Here is a 15,592-nt window from a genome sequence, read left to right as displayed (position 1 = left end):
GGCAGGATTGGCATTGGAATTTGTAGCATTCCCAAGTATTTCAGATTCTTGCCATAACCTTCTCTGGCTGGGAATGTGGCTACTGCTCCCTTGACATCCAATGATATACATGGGGTAGATTGGGGGTGGCCTGCAACAAGATTAATTAGCGGGAGACTTTGCAGTAAAACTGGTGAGGCAGCAAATTGAGGACATGTTTCCTGGGCATATGGAGGGCACCAGGTTGGTGAAGGCTGGACCGCATCACAACTTAGTCTTGCAAAGGGAAAGCAACTGCAAGAGGCACCCTAACTTCTCCTGGAAAAGGGCTCCTCAACTGGTACCTACTCACTGGGGAGGACATTGCCGTAGCCACCTCTACCCTCCAAGGGCCAGCTGCTCCTATTCGTTCCTTTGCAGTACCAGGAATCGGTCAATGGGCTCAGTCAATCACCCCAATTGCAGTTTATCCAGCGTTTCACAATACTGTGGCAACAGAGGCCATTGGCTTTTCCCCCTGGGCTCCCTCTGCTCTGGGGTCATCCATTTTCTGCTGGCCAGTCAGTCAGACAGACAGACAGTCCTTGTGACAATGGCACATTGCAGGAAAGGTCCCTGCTCCCCCTCCCTCCCTCCCTCCCTCCCTCCCTCCCTCCCTCCCTCCCTCCCTCTAATTGCACTGCCTCCTCTCTTTCTCACGCACACTAAGCATCACTTGACCCCACCAGCCCTGCCAGCTGGCTCATTTTTCACAGAGATGAGTCCTGCTTCCGCTAACTCAGAGGTCACTGGAGGATGCAGAGATCACACCATCCTCTTGCCGAAGGTGTCCCATTAGTGCAGTAGGATGCACCTAAATCTCTGGAAACAGAGCTAGAGGAAGGGTCATGGGGCAACTCTGGCCATAAGCTTTGCATTTATGCACCAAGGCAAAAACTGGCATGTGCAAGCAGCCTTCTCCGGGAGGGAGAGAGAGGGAGAGGGAGAGAGAGAGAGGGCACAGCAAAGCAATGGAGAACTCTTCCGGTGCCTTCTAATTTCCCCATCCCATCCCTACATTATGTCATGGGTGCCAATTTTGATGAAATTGAACAGTAAGCAAAATTTACTCTACCAGATGCAGAGTACAAAACTGTTAAAAGAAGACAGAGAGTACACACACAAACCACACATGATGGGACAGCACCTGAAGCCTCAGATGAACATTCTCTGAGAGGCAAGTTTAGGGTAAATTCATTTATCCCTGTCAGGCATGCTCTTGAAGCCAACCTAGTCAGAAGAGAAAGGGAGTATAGGAGTGTATGGCTAGTTATTTTTCATTTTGGGTGAACCTGCAAGCAACCAAGGAACAGATTCACAATGACATTGAGACTATTGATGCAAGAGTATCCAAAGGATTATGACCTTAGTCTCGTTACAGGTAGGTAGCCGTGTTGGTCTGCCATAGTCAAAACAAAATAAAAAATAAAACAAATCCTTCCAGTAGCACCTTAGAGACCAACTAAGTTTGTTGTTGGTATGAGCTTTCGTGTGCATGCACACTTCTTCAGTATCTGAAGAAGTGTGCATGCACACGAAAGTTCATACCAACAACAAACTTAGTTGGTCTCTAAGGTGCTACTGGAAGGATTTTTTATTATTATTATTATTATTATTATTATTATTATTATTATTTTGTTTTGACCTTAGTCTAGTCAGTGAACTTTGCACTTCCACCTGTATGTCGAACTAGCTCATGATGAAAAAGAAAATTGCAACCACCAAGATATGTATCAAATAACATCCCAGGAGAAAATTCAAACAGCTTTTGCAAATGTGGAAACAATTTTCAGATTGTTCCTGAGTTTAATGGTTACAAACTGTACTGGCGAAATATCATTTTCTAGACTAAAAAGCATAAAGAATGATCTACGGTCAATAATGTCCCAGGGTTCATTCTGAGAGGCTCCCATGAGATCTTGGACAGCCTTGACCTTGCAAGATCTCAAGAGAACAGAGGGGGTGGTTTGGGGAAGGCCATTCTGATTTTGCACAATTTTGCCTTTATGCACAACCAATAGGAGCACAACCCTCATGTCAATTGCAATCACCCTGTATTTGATGATGATGATGATGATGATAATAATAATAAGCAAAATTATCTATGTTGTTGTTGTTGTTCAGTCGTTCAGTCGTGTCCGACTCTTCGTGACCCCATGGACCAGAGCACGCCAGGCACGCCTATCCTTCACTGCCTCTCGCAGTTTGGCCAAACTCATGTTAGTAGCTTCAAGAACACTGTCCAACCATCTCATCCTCTGTCGTCCCCTTCTCCTTGTGCCCTCCATCTTTCCCAACATCAGGGTCTTTTCTAGGGATTCTTCTCTTCTCATGAGGTGGCCAAAATACTGGAGCCTCAACTTCAGGATCTGTCCTTCTAGTGAGTACTCAGGGCTGATTTCTTTGAGAATGGATAGGTTTGATCTTCTTGCAGTCCACGGGACTCTCAAGAGTCTCCTCCAGCACCATAATTCAAAAGCATCAATTCTACGGCGATCAGCCTTCTTTATGGTCCAGCTCTCACTTCCGTACATTACTACTGGGAAAACCATAGCTTTAACTATACGGACTTTTGTCGGCAAGGTGATGTCTTTGCTTTTTAAGATGCTGTCTAGGTTTGTCATTGCTTTTCTCCCAAGAAGCAGGCGTCTTCTGATTTCGTGACTGCTGTCACCATCTGCAGTGATCATGGAACCCAAGAAAGTGAAATCTCTCACTGCCTCCATTTCTTCCCCTTCTATTTGCCAGGAGGTGATGGGACCAGTGGCCATGATCTTAGTTTTTTTTATGTTGAGCTTCAGACCATATTTTGCGCTCTCTTCTTTCACCCTCATTAAAAGGTTCTTCAATTCTTCCTCACTTTCTGCCATCAAGGTAGTATCATCAGCATATCTGAGGTTGTTGATATTTTTTCCGGCAATCTTAATTCCGGTTGGGGATTCATCCAGTCCAGCCTTTCGCATGATGTATTCTGCATATAAGTTAAATAAGCAGGGAGACAATATACAGCCTTGTCGTACTCCTTTCCCAATTTTGAACCAATCAGTTGCTCCATATCCAGTTCTAACTGTAGCTTCTTGTCCCACATAGAGATTTCTCAGGAGGCAAATGAGGTGATCCGGCACTCCCATTTCTTTAAGAACTTGCCATAGTTTGCTGTGGTCGACACAGTCAAATGCTTTTGCATAATCAATGAAGCAGAAGTAGATGTTTTTCTGGAACTCTCTGGCTTTCTCCATAATCCAGCGCATGTTTGCAATTTGGTCTCTGGTTCCTCTGCCCCTTCGAAATCCAGCTTGCACTTCTGGGAGTTCTCGGTCCACATACTGCTTAAGCCTGCCTTGTAGAATTTTAAGCATAACCTTGCTAGCGTGTGAAATCAGTGCAATTGTGCGGTAGTTGGAGCATTCTTTGGCACTGCCCTTCTTTGGGATTGGGATGTAGACGGATCTTCTCCAATCCTCTGGCCACTGCTGAGTTTTCCAAACTTGCTGGCATATTGAGTGCAGCACCTTAACAGCATCCTCTTTTAAAATTTTAAATAGTTCAGCTGGAATATCATCACTTCCACTGGCCTTGTTGTTAGCAAGGCTTTCTAAGGCCCATTTGACTTCACTCTCCAGGATGTCTGGCTCAAGGTCAGCAACCACATTTCCTGGGGTGTATGAGACCTCCATATCTTTCTGGTATAATTCCTCTGTGTATTCTTGCCACCTCTTCTTGATGTCTTCTGCTTCTGTTAGGTCCTTTCCACTTTTGTCCTTAATTGTGGTAATCTTTGTACGAAATGTTCCTTTCATATCTCCAATTTTCTTGAATAAATCTCTGGTTTTTCCCATTCTGTTGTTTTCCTCTATTTCTTTGCATTGCTCGTTTAGAAAGGCCCTCTTGTCTCTCCTTGCTATTCTTTGGAAATCTGCATTCAATTTCCTGTATCTTTCACGATCTCCTTCGCATTTTGCTTGTCTTCTCTCCCCCGCTATTTGTAAGGCCTCATTGGTCAGCCACTTTGCTTTCTTGCATTTCTTTTTCATTGGGATGGTTTTCGTTGCTGTCTCCTGTATAATGTTACGAGCCTCCATCCACAGTTCTTCAGGTACTCTATCCACCAAATCTAAATCCTTGAACCTGTTCTTCACTTCAACTGTGTATTCATAAGGAATTTGATTTAGATTGAATCTTACTGGCCCAGTGGTTTTTCCTACTTTCTTCAGTTTAAGCTGGAATTTTGCTATAAGAAGCTGATGATCTGAGCCACAGTCAGCTCCAGGTCTTGTTTTTGCTGAGTGTATAGAGCTTCTCCATCTTTGGCTGCAGAGAATATAATCAATCTGATTTCGATGTTGCCCATCTGGTGATGTCCATGTGTAGAGTCGTCTCTTGTGTTGTTGGAAAAGAGTGTTTGTGATGACCAGCTTGTTCTCTTGACAGAACTCTATTAGCCTTTGCCCTGCTTCATTTTGATCTCCAAGGCCAAACTTGCCAGTTGTTCCTTTTATCTCTTGACTTCCTACTTTAGCATTCCAATCCCCTATAATGAGAAGAACATCCTTCTTTGGTGTCATTTCTATAAGGTGTTGTAAGTCTTCATAGAATTGATCAATTTTGGTTTCTTCAGCACTGGTAGTTGGTGCATAAACTTGGATTACTGTGATGTTAAAAGGACTGCCTTGGATTCGTATCGAGATCATTCTATCATTTTTGAAGTTGCATCCCAGTACAGCTTTCGCCACTCTTTTGTTGACTATGAGGGCCACTCCATTTCTTTTACGGGATTCCTGCCCACAGTAGTAGATATGATAGTCATCCGAACTGAATTCGCCCATTCCTGTCCATTTTAGTTCACTGATGCCTAGGATGTCAATGTTTATTCTTGCCATCTCATTTTTTACCACATCCAGCTTACCAAGGTTCATGGTTCTTACATTCCAGGTTCCTATGCAATACTTTTCTTTACAGCATTGGACTTTCCTTTCGCTTCCAGGCATATCCGCAACTGAGCGTCCTTTCGGCTTTGGCCCAGCCGCTTCATCAGCTCTGGATCTACTTGTACTTGTCCTCCGCTCTTCCCCAGTAGCAAGTTGGACGCCTTCTGACCTGAGGGGCTCATCTTCCAGCGTCATATCTTTTATATGCCTGTTGTCTTTGTCCATGGAGTTTTCTTGGCAGGGATACTGGAGCGGCTTGCCAGTTCCTTCTCCAGGTGGATCACGTTTGGTCCAAACTCTCCGCTATGACCTGTCCATCTTGACCTGTCCATAGCTTGCCTGAGTAATTCAAGCCCCTTCGCCACGACAAGGCAGTGATCCATGAAGGGGAAATTATCTATACTGCCTACATTAAATACTGTTGTGTAGAAACAACATAAAATCAACAGGAATATTATGTTAATGAAACAATCCAGAATACATAATCAGTCCATGCATCACCAGAGCACAGATGAGCAGCACCAATGCAGCTCTCTCAGCACAGGTGTGAGATGCTGTCCCCTTTCAGCCCCGCAGCCATGTTCCTGCTGATGCATTCTGTCCTTGCTGTGGCTACCAGGTCAGTTCAGGGGCTACCTTTCTTACAGCAAAAGCTGGATGTTAGTGGTACTTTGTAACTGTTACTCGGCTCTGCCTCCATCCTTAGGGGGAAACACAGGTTCTCTTTGTAGGTGGCAGATAGGCATAAAGAGAAACCAGATGGTCCTCTTTATTAACAAAGCTGGGGTGAATTTTAGGTGGGGTGCAAAGGGGCGAAAAAGGCAATAGAAGCTACACTGGATAGCTTTACCTAGTAGAGGGAGAGAATGAAGTCCCATCAGCAGATGGTATATGCAGTAGCAGCCTGTTAGGTGGCACAAATGAGGCACTGTTGCTCTCTTGGCTTCCCAACACAAGAGGTCGCTAGCACTTAGCAAGAGGCAGATGGGAGCGAGTGAGATGCAGGGAGTATGGCACAGTGCTGCATGTGGTGGTGGAGCCAATCCGACGCTCCCACCATCTTGCGCCACACTGCATCATACTCTCTGCACCTCTCCCCTTCCCTCCCCCTTTCGGTAAGTGCCAGTGGCCCTTTGTCGAAACAAAATAGAAAATTCTTTCCAGTAGCACCTTAGAGACCAACTGAGTTTGAAGAAGAAGTGTGCATGCACACGAAAGCTCATACCAAGAACAAACTCAGTTGGTCTCTAAGGTGCTACTGGAAAGAATTTTCTATTTTGTTTCGACTATGGCAGACCAGCACGGCTACCCACCTGTAAGTGGCCCTTTGTGTTGGGAATCTGGGAGAGCAACAGTGCCCCACCCACACCACCTCATTCGCAAGTTTTGGATCCTGCTGTTGTATGGCTAATGTCCAGCTTATGTGCTTTACAGAACTGTTGTCTCTTTTTAAAACCCCACCTAGAAGATGGTCCCATTTCAGGTCAAGAGAGTGAGGTTTCCATAGAGCTGTTGTTTTCCTGCAGTGCCAAATATTGTTTGGACTGTTTGAAAAATCCACTTTCTGACATTTCCTGCCATATACAAAAATTCCAGACCCTAAGCAAGATCTTCCTTCTTTCTTTTTCATCACCTGCTCTGACAACTGCTCTAGTCTGGAGGGAAAGTGCATTGCCATGGATACCAGAGGGAAAAGAAGGCAGGTTCCAAAAGAAAATGTTTGTCAGACATAAATGGTTAATTAAAGATTAAAGGAACACTGAATGGTTCTGGAGTGCTCAGAAGTGGAAAGAAAGAGCTCTCCGTCTCCTGGGGTGAACACTGAATAGCCACTCAGGCTGTACAGGTAGCACTAAGTGTCTCTGTGTGGCACACTTCGATGGAGTTGTTTGTTGGGGGGTGGGGAATACAGGAGGGACTAGGTCTGATGTAGCTTAGTGGAGCCACCTAGTGTCTGGGATTCTTACGCCTAAAGTTAACCTTGAATGGACAGCTATTTACCATACTATACGATCTCTGAATAAATATCTTCCAGCTGAGCCCTTCAAAACAGTGGATCAACTGGTTTCAGCTGGGCAGACCTTTTGAAATGTATGCTCAGAGTCATCAGGGAGGTGGAACTAACCTCTCAGTATCAGAGATGGAGCAGATTTCATGATTAGGCCATACGGCCCATCTCAGAATAGAGCTGTCACTAAAACTTTCCCCAGTGTGCTAAAATAGTATGGCTCAGCTACATGTTTGTGTTCTAATGCTAGTTCACAAGGTTCTGCCAAAAGAGAAGAAGAAAGTTATGGGTTTTGAGAACATAAAACTTTCCTCTTTGTTTATCTTTTTTCCTAGAGCTGGGGTAGAGGAAAGGGTCCTGAGGGAAAGGGACTCAGAAACTCCCTCCTACAGATGACAGTGCAAGCATCTCTTCTCAGGCTGATAGCAGGGATGGAGGGGTGTTGATTTTTGGTGGGACAGATGCACAGGAGGAAAGTATTAAACCACTTGCCATTAGCTAGAGTCTGGCTCCACCTCACTCCCTCCTCCTGCAAGACACTATTGTTAAAGTGGGGGAAAGAACCACATGAAACCCATCCCTGCATTTTGCCTCTCCTCTGTTTTGGCTCTCAGATACAGTATTGCCTGAAGCCAGAAAGATAGACAGGTGCATTCTTTGCTCTGAGAGCTTCAAATGATAGCTGGGAAGAGGGGGAAAGGAGGGAGGCCTTTGCAAGCAGCTGAATGTCTATATTAATTATTAAGGGAATGATATGGCTGCATGGATATAAATATTTCACTCTTTCCAGTTCAGTGCCTTTCTGACAGGGCAGTGATGATCTAAAGGAAGAAGTGAGGCCTTTTAACATTATTACCATCATCATTATAGTATTACATTTATATTCCATCTTTTCTCCAAGGAGCTTGAGGTGGGGTGCACACTTCTCTCCTCCTCCATTTTATCCTCACAACAACCCTGTGAAGTAGGTTAGGCTGAGAGATAGTGACTGGCCCAAGGTCACTCACAGGCATTCATGGTTGAGTGGGGATTTGAACCCTGTTCTCCCAGGTCCTAGTTGGACACTCTAACCATTGTACTGCACTGGCTCTCAAAGTGGTCTCTTCGGTTCACTGGTCTGTTTTACAGTGAAAACACCAGGATAACAAGCTCCAGAAGGAGCTGCTCCATTGAATCATGGAGGCAGAAAGTTCCACCTGCTCCTCAGTCCCCTGATTAGCCCTCATTTGTCTAGAGCTGGGAGAGCAAGTTCCCATTGGTGCTTGCCAGTTAGAGAGATGGCTCAAGAAGGGTGTCAGGATACACCCATGAGTGAAAGCAGAGCCAATATCACATACCTGGAACTAAAATGATTTAGATTATGTAGCTGTATAACAACAACAACAACAACAACAACAACAACAACAACAACGTCTTAATAACTGTTTATCTAGTTGGGACACTGCTTCATACATATTAATTTTATTGTTATTAATTTATTTTTTATTCCCTAAAATTTATACACTTGATACTTGCTTGGTTATTTTACATATTTCTCATATGGTTATTGTCCAGAATAATTGGATTTTGGGGCACTCCCACCACATGTGGAGGTGCACCCTCTCCAGCATTTTGGTGAGGTTCCTGGGCGTATTAGCGCTAATTTTCTTGGTGTTAGGTACCATCAATGAAAAGAAATTTATACACTTGATAGTAAAGTCTTTCTTAAGGTAAAGGTAAAGGGACCCCTGACCGTTAGGTCCAGTCGCGGACGATTCTGAGGCTGCGGCGCTCATCTCGCTTTACTGGTAAAGGGAGCCAGCGTACAGCTTCTGGATCATGTGGCCAGCATGACTAAGCTGCTTCTGGCGAACCTGAGCAGCGCACGGAAACACCGTTTACCTTCCCGCTGGAGTGGTACCTATTTATCTACTTGCACTTTGATGTGCTTTCAAACTGCTAGGTTGGCAGGAGCTGGGACTGAGCAACCCAAAGCATTTTACAAAAAGATTTTTTTTAAATGAATAAAAAAATGAAAGACCACTGTCCATTTGCTATCCTGAAACTACAGTAAACTGGTCTTTGTTAATTTTCCCCAAAACACATTTCCTCTTATAATCCAAAATGAGTTAGGGAACATTTTATTAAAACATGCTTAAAGTGCAGCCAGTGTGCATGAGTTATTGTGGACCTGCTCTGACTGTGCTTATGTAACTGGGCAATGGGAGAAGTCTATAGGAGTCCACACTGTTGCATTGGAAACCTGAAGCAGGATTAGCCATAGTGCTGTCTGCTGTAGTACTTGTTTTACTTCGCTATGCTCCACTGCATATATTTCTCCACAAAATAAATATTACAAAGACATGGGATTGTTTAAGTCTATTCAGAGCAGCCCTGTTGAAATTAAGGAACCTAAGTTACTGGTGTCTATTAACTTCAGCTGGTCTACTCTGAGTAGAAATAGCATTGTATACCATCTCTTAAGTCTCCTATGTCCTCCTATCCAAAGGAAATGAAAGCCTTTAGTGCTGCCCTGGAATTCTCACTGCTCAGATAAGTGGGAAAGCACTTAACAACACATTTTTGCTCATCTTTTATTAGCAAAGACATTCACTCGTTGAGAAAAGCATGTGGATTTGGGTCACTATTTGGTAAGGTTTGGTTACATGAAACAAAGAGATTATTTTAGACAGCCTGGGGCAAACACAGTTTTGCTCTAAAAGGTTGCTTGACAGCTCCAGAATGGTTTCTGTCATGGTAGGTGGGAGTTGACTCTGACTACACTCTGCCATCCAACTTTTAGTTTTATTATATATTTTGTGCTTTCATTTTGTTGCATGGTGTAATCTCAAAGCTGTGAACATGTACATTCTTTCAGTGACAGGGTTGGCCACAACAACCATGGGCTCAAGAGGTAGTCCAAAGAGCAGCTGTAACCATTGTTATGTGTTGTGCCATATTTGCACCAATTTCCCAAAAAGTTCAGTGCAAAACAGGATGGCAGGTCAAATGCACAATGTACAAATGATACAGACAAGGCCCAAGTTATATGTGGCTAGCTGTGATAGACAGTATATCCTGAAACATTCATCAGATAATGCTTTCACATATAACCTGTTCAGCATAAGTGAAGCTGGTATAATTACTACTGCAACACCCAAAAGCTTTTCCATACATTGATCTCGGTAGGAGCAGTTGACCTAGGAGACATTTTGACCTTGGCCACATTACTTCTAGAGCTGACCAGTGACATCAAGACCAGCAGCCTGACATGCAGGGGGAATGGCACCCTGCATTTAGCCCACAGTTCATATTGTGATCCAAGAAGCTTGACCTGACTAAACAGGATGCACAAAGACAATATTCTTGCTCTTGTAACTCTAAAATGCTTACCGTGAACTCTGTCAGTGACCTACCATGTAATATCATTTCCTGGGAGCAGATTGCATATCCCTTGTGCCACACAGAAATGCTCCAGACTGGAGAACCTGAAACCGTGTTTGTAAACCATCACCTTAACAAAATTTGCAAATAGGAAGGAACGGAAAGCCAATACACTGGAGCAAGAACCTTAAGCCTGGTGAAATATTCAAGTTAAGCCACAAGGACCTGGGTTAGAATAACCACTCCTGGCACTCAAAAGCGGGGCTCAATGCCATTTTATCCTCCTTTATGACTGTTGTTGTTGTTGTTGTTACTACTACTACTACTACTAATCATAATAGTGCAGTCAATGAACACTGCAAGAGTAGAGCATCTTTTGCATGCAAAAAGTCCCAGGTTCAATCCCTGGTATCTCCATGTAGGGCTGACGGACACCCCTGTCTGAAAGCCTAGCGAGCTGCTGCCAGTCAGTGTAGACTATACTGAGCTAGATGAGTCACACCCAAGTCCCCATCCCTCTCTTTCTCTCTCCTGAGACATAGAAAACATTGTTGGCTTCTACATTTTCCCAAAAGTTGAAAATGTTATCCTTGATGCTGCTAGACTAAAATCTTCTCACCTTAATCTCTTTTCTTTTTCATTCAAACACCATTTTTTAAATGGTGCCAAGTGTGAGATTTTTTACCATGGAATTAATAGTATGCTGCTAATGCTACTCTAGTCAGATAAGGAAGAGGTCAACTTGCTTGTCTGCTACTGAACCAAAACCACAAATGAAGTGTGGTAGTGTTGAGAAGTTATTTGTTCCTTCTGCCAAGATTGTCTAGGCATGCATGTGCTCTCTCTCTTTCTCTGTCTCTCTCTCACACATAGCCATAAAGTGCATTCATTGCCTTCTGCAGATGTATTTTTTGTCAGTGTACAGACATTGTCGTCTTTATATTGTTGGTAGATTATTTGGTGTTTTGAAAGCACCTTTCAGTAGAATGGTTATAAGCCATATTACATTTTAACAACACCGTCTGAAGCCCCCATTGCCTTGTGTGAAAACTGAGAACACCTTCTCAGGGACCCTCCTATTGTGGAGGGTACTATGATGTTGTTGGGCTGCATATGTGTAGCCCCTCCTCCCCATTGCGTTGGAGATTAACCCGAGTCATTTGGCAGGGGTGGACTTTGGTAATCTTTCATAATATGGTGCCCTGTGCAGGATCAAAAATTGGTACCCCAAAATGGATCTTCTCTGTTATGGATCTTCTCAGGCCTCAGACAAGCTCTGCACAGGCCTGTGAATTCATGAATACTGCAATATAGAGAAGATCAGTTCAACCTCCTCCCTGCAGCAAAATGACAGTAAGTTCAATTGCGTACCTCTTTGTTTCACTTTATGGCCCACAGGCTCCAAGTGTCTCTGAAAGGATCTGACAGCCTTATTAGAGGATCTGATAGCCTCAATACACTATCCAAAACCCACAATCTACCTTTAGGGTAATGGGAAATTTGATGTGAAAGCCTCTAGAGAGGACTAGAACAGAGAGTTTGACTGGACAATACACTTGAGACAATGGCAAACTGTGTTGGCTTCCAGAAGGTTTTGCTCACAGGCTGCCCCTAATCCAGCAAAAACTTGTATTTCTGGCATATTGGACTCCTCATCACCTTTGTCAGAAATGTCTTTCGCTTATATAGATACCTGCTGGTGCTGCAGTACACCAGGGGCAGCATTTAGGTGGGTTGTGGGAGGACAAATTAGTTTGCATTCTCACCAGTACAATGTATTTATTATTATTATATTTTTTATTCTTTTCTTGTAGCCACTGTCAAAACTGCCGAGGTCACCCTCTAGTACACTTTCCTGGATTGGTGCGGAGAGCAGGGAAATCACAGCATCTTTGCAGGCTTGCTGTGGCCCAACTTCCCTAATCAATACTGGTGTCCTGGTCTGAGCAAGAAGAACAAATAACAGTTCAAAAAGAAAAAGAACCCCAGCCAGTCCAGTGTTGCTTTAAGGCGCTTCTAGTCTTCCTCCTCTCACTCCCTGGGGCTAATGGCTAGGCTTGCCTGCCAGCCAGCAGTTGCCATGGTGCTGGAAGGCCTGCAGCCAAAGTTCTGTGTATGCGCCCTGCCAGAGGGAAGGCCCTGTTGCTATGGGAACCAGAGTAACAGCCACAGGCTGGGAGGGAGAAAGAAGGCCTAGAAGTTGTGGAGCTGCTCTGGAGGCAGCGGCAGCAGCAGCAGCAGCAGGAGGACCAGGCAAGTAAGTGCTCAGCCAGCCTTTGTCTGCTCTCTTGGTCTGGAATGGCTGAGATTGGGCTGCTGGGCCCTGGGGCACCTGCTCAATGTCCTTGGAGACCTCCGTGCTCATCTCCTTGCTTGGACTGGTACCTGGCACTTGCACTCAAGGAACTCGTAGTGTGGGGAGATGGCGGATTAGACCCAGCCTTTGAACATATGCATGGAGCGCGGGGGAGGGGGAGCCTCAGTGTTAGAGGGAAGGGCCACAGTGAGGGGTGGCCTACTGGGCTCTAGGAAGTAGCAATGGAGGAGGCAGCTGCGTCGGGAAGATGGGGTGGCATCACAAGAGCGTGTGCTTTGCATGCAGTAGATCCCACGTCCCCACAGCACCTGCAGGTAGGGCTAGGAATGGCCCCTGCCTGAAACCCTGCAGAGCCATGGCTGCCAGTAAGTAGAGATGGCAGAGCTAGATAGACCCAACGGTTTGACTCGGTATAAGGCAGCTTCCTATGTTCCTATGAGAAACCAATTGCTCACTAAGGTGCTAGCGCACTTTTGAATCCAGACAGGTTGTTCTAGGGAGTTATTCTAGATTCGAAAGCACAAGGCTATAAGTATAAGCTATTATTTATTAAGAATACCTATAGCCTGCTCTTTAGCCTCACACAGTGTATAGTTGAACTATGGAACTCCCTTCCACAGGAGGCAGTGATGGGCAGCAACTTGGATGGCTTAAAAATCATTGTTGTTTAGTCGTTTAGTCATGTCCGACTCTTCGTGACCCCATGGACCAGAGCACGCCAGGCACTCCTATTGTATAATTGTAGAGTTGGAAGGGGCCAAAAGGGTCATTTAGTCCAACCCCCTGCAATGCTGGAAACTTGCCCAACATGGGACTCAACATGTGGCTATGAATGGCTACTAGCCATGATGGTTGTGCTCTGCCTCCATGTCAGAGGCATTAATGCTTCTGAAGACCAGTTGCTGGAAACCACAGATGGGGAAAGTACTATTGTTCTCAGGTCTTACTTTCAAGCTTCACAGGCAACTATGAGAACAGAATGCTGGACTGGATGGACCATTAGCTCATCCAGCAGGCTCTTATGTTCCTATGTATATGTTACAAGAGACTTTCAAAGCAGCTTACAGAAGTTTCCCAGAATAAATCATATTCAGGTTTAATATCAGGAGCAAAAATTACATGGTGTCCCTCTGGTGCTAAAGTGTTCTGCCTGCCTCCTCTCTGCTGGACTTTTGCTCCTTGTCTATTGTGCAACAGCCCTGAGGCATGCAAGGGAGCAGGGCTGAGTAGCTGGATCTCACTCAGGCCATGAAGGAGGCAGGTCTTCTTATAGTTTCTTAAGTTCCTCTAGGTTAGTTCATTCACCTCCACCCTACCTCCCAGTGTCTCACTTCTGAGCCCTCTACCATATAAAGAGGGAGGGAACAGAGGAGATGTAAGCACTGATACCTTCATGTTGAAAGATTTGAAATGGAAGCAGAACATGAAAGGAGAGATCTGTTGGAGCTGGGATGCACATTTCGGGGTCACACGCAGTTGAGCATCTGTATTATTGGATATAGCAGGAGGCAAAGGTGGAATATTGCTACCAATGTCTTTTTGAAATGCCATCTGCTATGTTCCTATAGAGCCCTCAGATAGATCACAGTGTTTCAGTTCTTACTGACAGGAAAGAGAAAGTGTCAAAACCAGGCAGGTAAGAAGCTTGCTGTTTGCCTTTTAAATTGTCAGCTGCCATAGCTAACCATATGCCTTCCTCCCAAATGAGCCTGCTCACTAAAAATAGCATTTCATTTCTTGTAGTTATATCCCATCCTTCCTGAAATGAGCTTAGAGCGGCCTACACTGTTCTCTACTCCCTCCTCCCTTTCCTTACAACAACCCTATCAGGTTGATTAGGCTGAGAGATGACGATTGGCCCAAGGTCACTTAGTGAGCTTCATAGCTTAAGGGGGATGTGAATTCAGGATTTCTCAGTCCTGCTCTGAATTCATTCGCAACCATGCCAGCTTCAACTGGATTCTTCTCCTGTTGCTGGAGTATACAGAATATAATTCCAGGGCTCCATTTAGTTGTCTTTAAAGGGGCCTCCCCACACTGTAACTTGCAAGTGTGTTTTGGAATCTGTGCTTGCAGAAATATAATATTTAAGATTATGCAGTGAATAATAAGCAAGTTTTTTACCTAGTGTAAAGTATTTCCAGTCTGTGTTTGGTAATTTGGGGGGGGGGGATATGAAGACAGCAGGGCAGTTGATTCTTGTATATTGGCCATTGGTTACATTATCTGTATAAGGGCAGCAAATAACTCATGGAAGCCAGTTTTTCATAGCAGATTACTGTACAGATACTTCCAGACAGAATATTTCTCAGGAGTTTGGCATTTTGATTCAGTGCACCAATAGTAGTGATGATGAGTGAGCTTCCCCAGCTTGCCTTGGATTGCTCCCCCTCCCAGCTTTCTAGGAGAAAGCTTTAAAAAAACATAGAGATCACTCCAACGTTTCAACGCTACCTGTTCCAACAAGCATCTTTTTGAACAACCTTGAGGATGTACTTAGTTCCTGCTTGGGTGCAATGAACTTGTTTTCTAGGCTTTTTGGTTTATTCATTGAATTGGGAGGCCTAGAAAACTGTAACTCCTATGAATCGTGGCAGGAAAATACAGTCCAGCTAAGGAGAGGTCCACAAGACCTTTCTAGTAAGCCTTCCCTGCCATTTGTTCCTCCATCCCTTCACAATGATAAGTTTCAGGGTGTGTGTGTGTGTGTGTGACACTGGCATGCAAAGGTGGTTTTCTAGTAGTAGCAGTGACCACATTACAAGCTCCAAATTTCACTCCACCAGGGCCCAACATTTCACTCATCAGGGCCCAAACATCTGTTTGAACATGAACGGAGGTGAATGGCTTTTTACCTGCACAGTGTCTCTGGCGAAGATCTTGAACCATGTTGGCAAAGGCTACATTAAATCATTAAGTTAGAAATCATTAAGTTAATGTTTTCTCACTTTCCTTCTG

General features: G+C 44.5%; 1 protein-coding gene across 1 annotated transcript in view; it reads left to right on the top strand.

The window, feature by feature from the left end:
- Window positions 1-12,515: 12,515 nt before the first annotated feature.
- The window catches only part of HYDIN (HYDIN axonemal central pair apparatus protein), a 136,685-nt gene continuing 133,608 nt past the window's right edge, over window positions 12,516-15,592 (top strand). Inside the window, exon 1 of the mRNA XM_033158672.1 lies at window positions 12,516-12,574. The gene's annotated coding sequence lies outside the window, so the exon portion shown is untranslated. The remainder of the gene's footprint in view (window positions 12,575-15,592) is intronic.

The sequence above is a fragment of the Lacerta agilis genome, chromosome 8 (genome assembly GCF_009819535.1).
Source record: "Lacerta agilis isolate rLacAgi1 chromosome 8, rLacAgi1.pri, whole genome shotgun sequence".
Lineage (NCBI taxonomy): Eukaryota > Metazoa > Chordata > Lepidosauria > Squamata > Lacertidae > Lacerta > Lacerta agilis.
The sequence above is the reverse complement of the archived record's forward strand: the minus strand, read 5'-3'. Positions and strand labels throughout refer to the sequence as shown.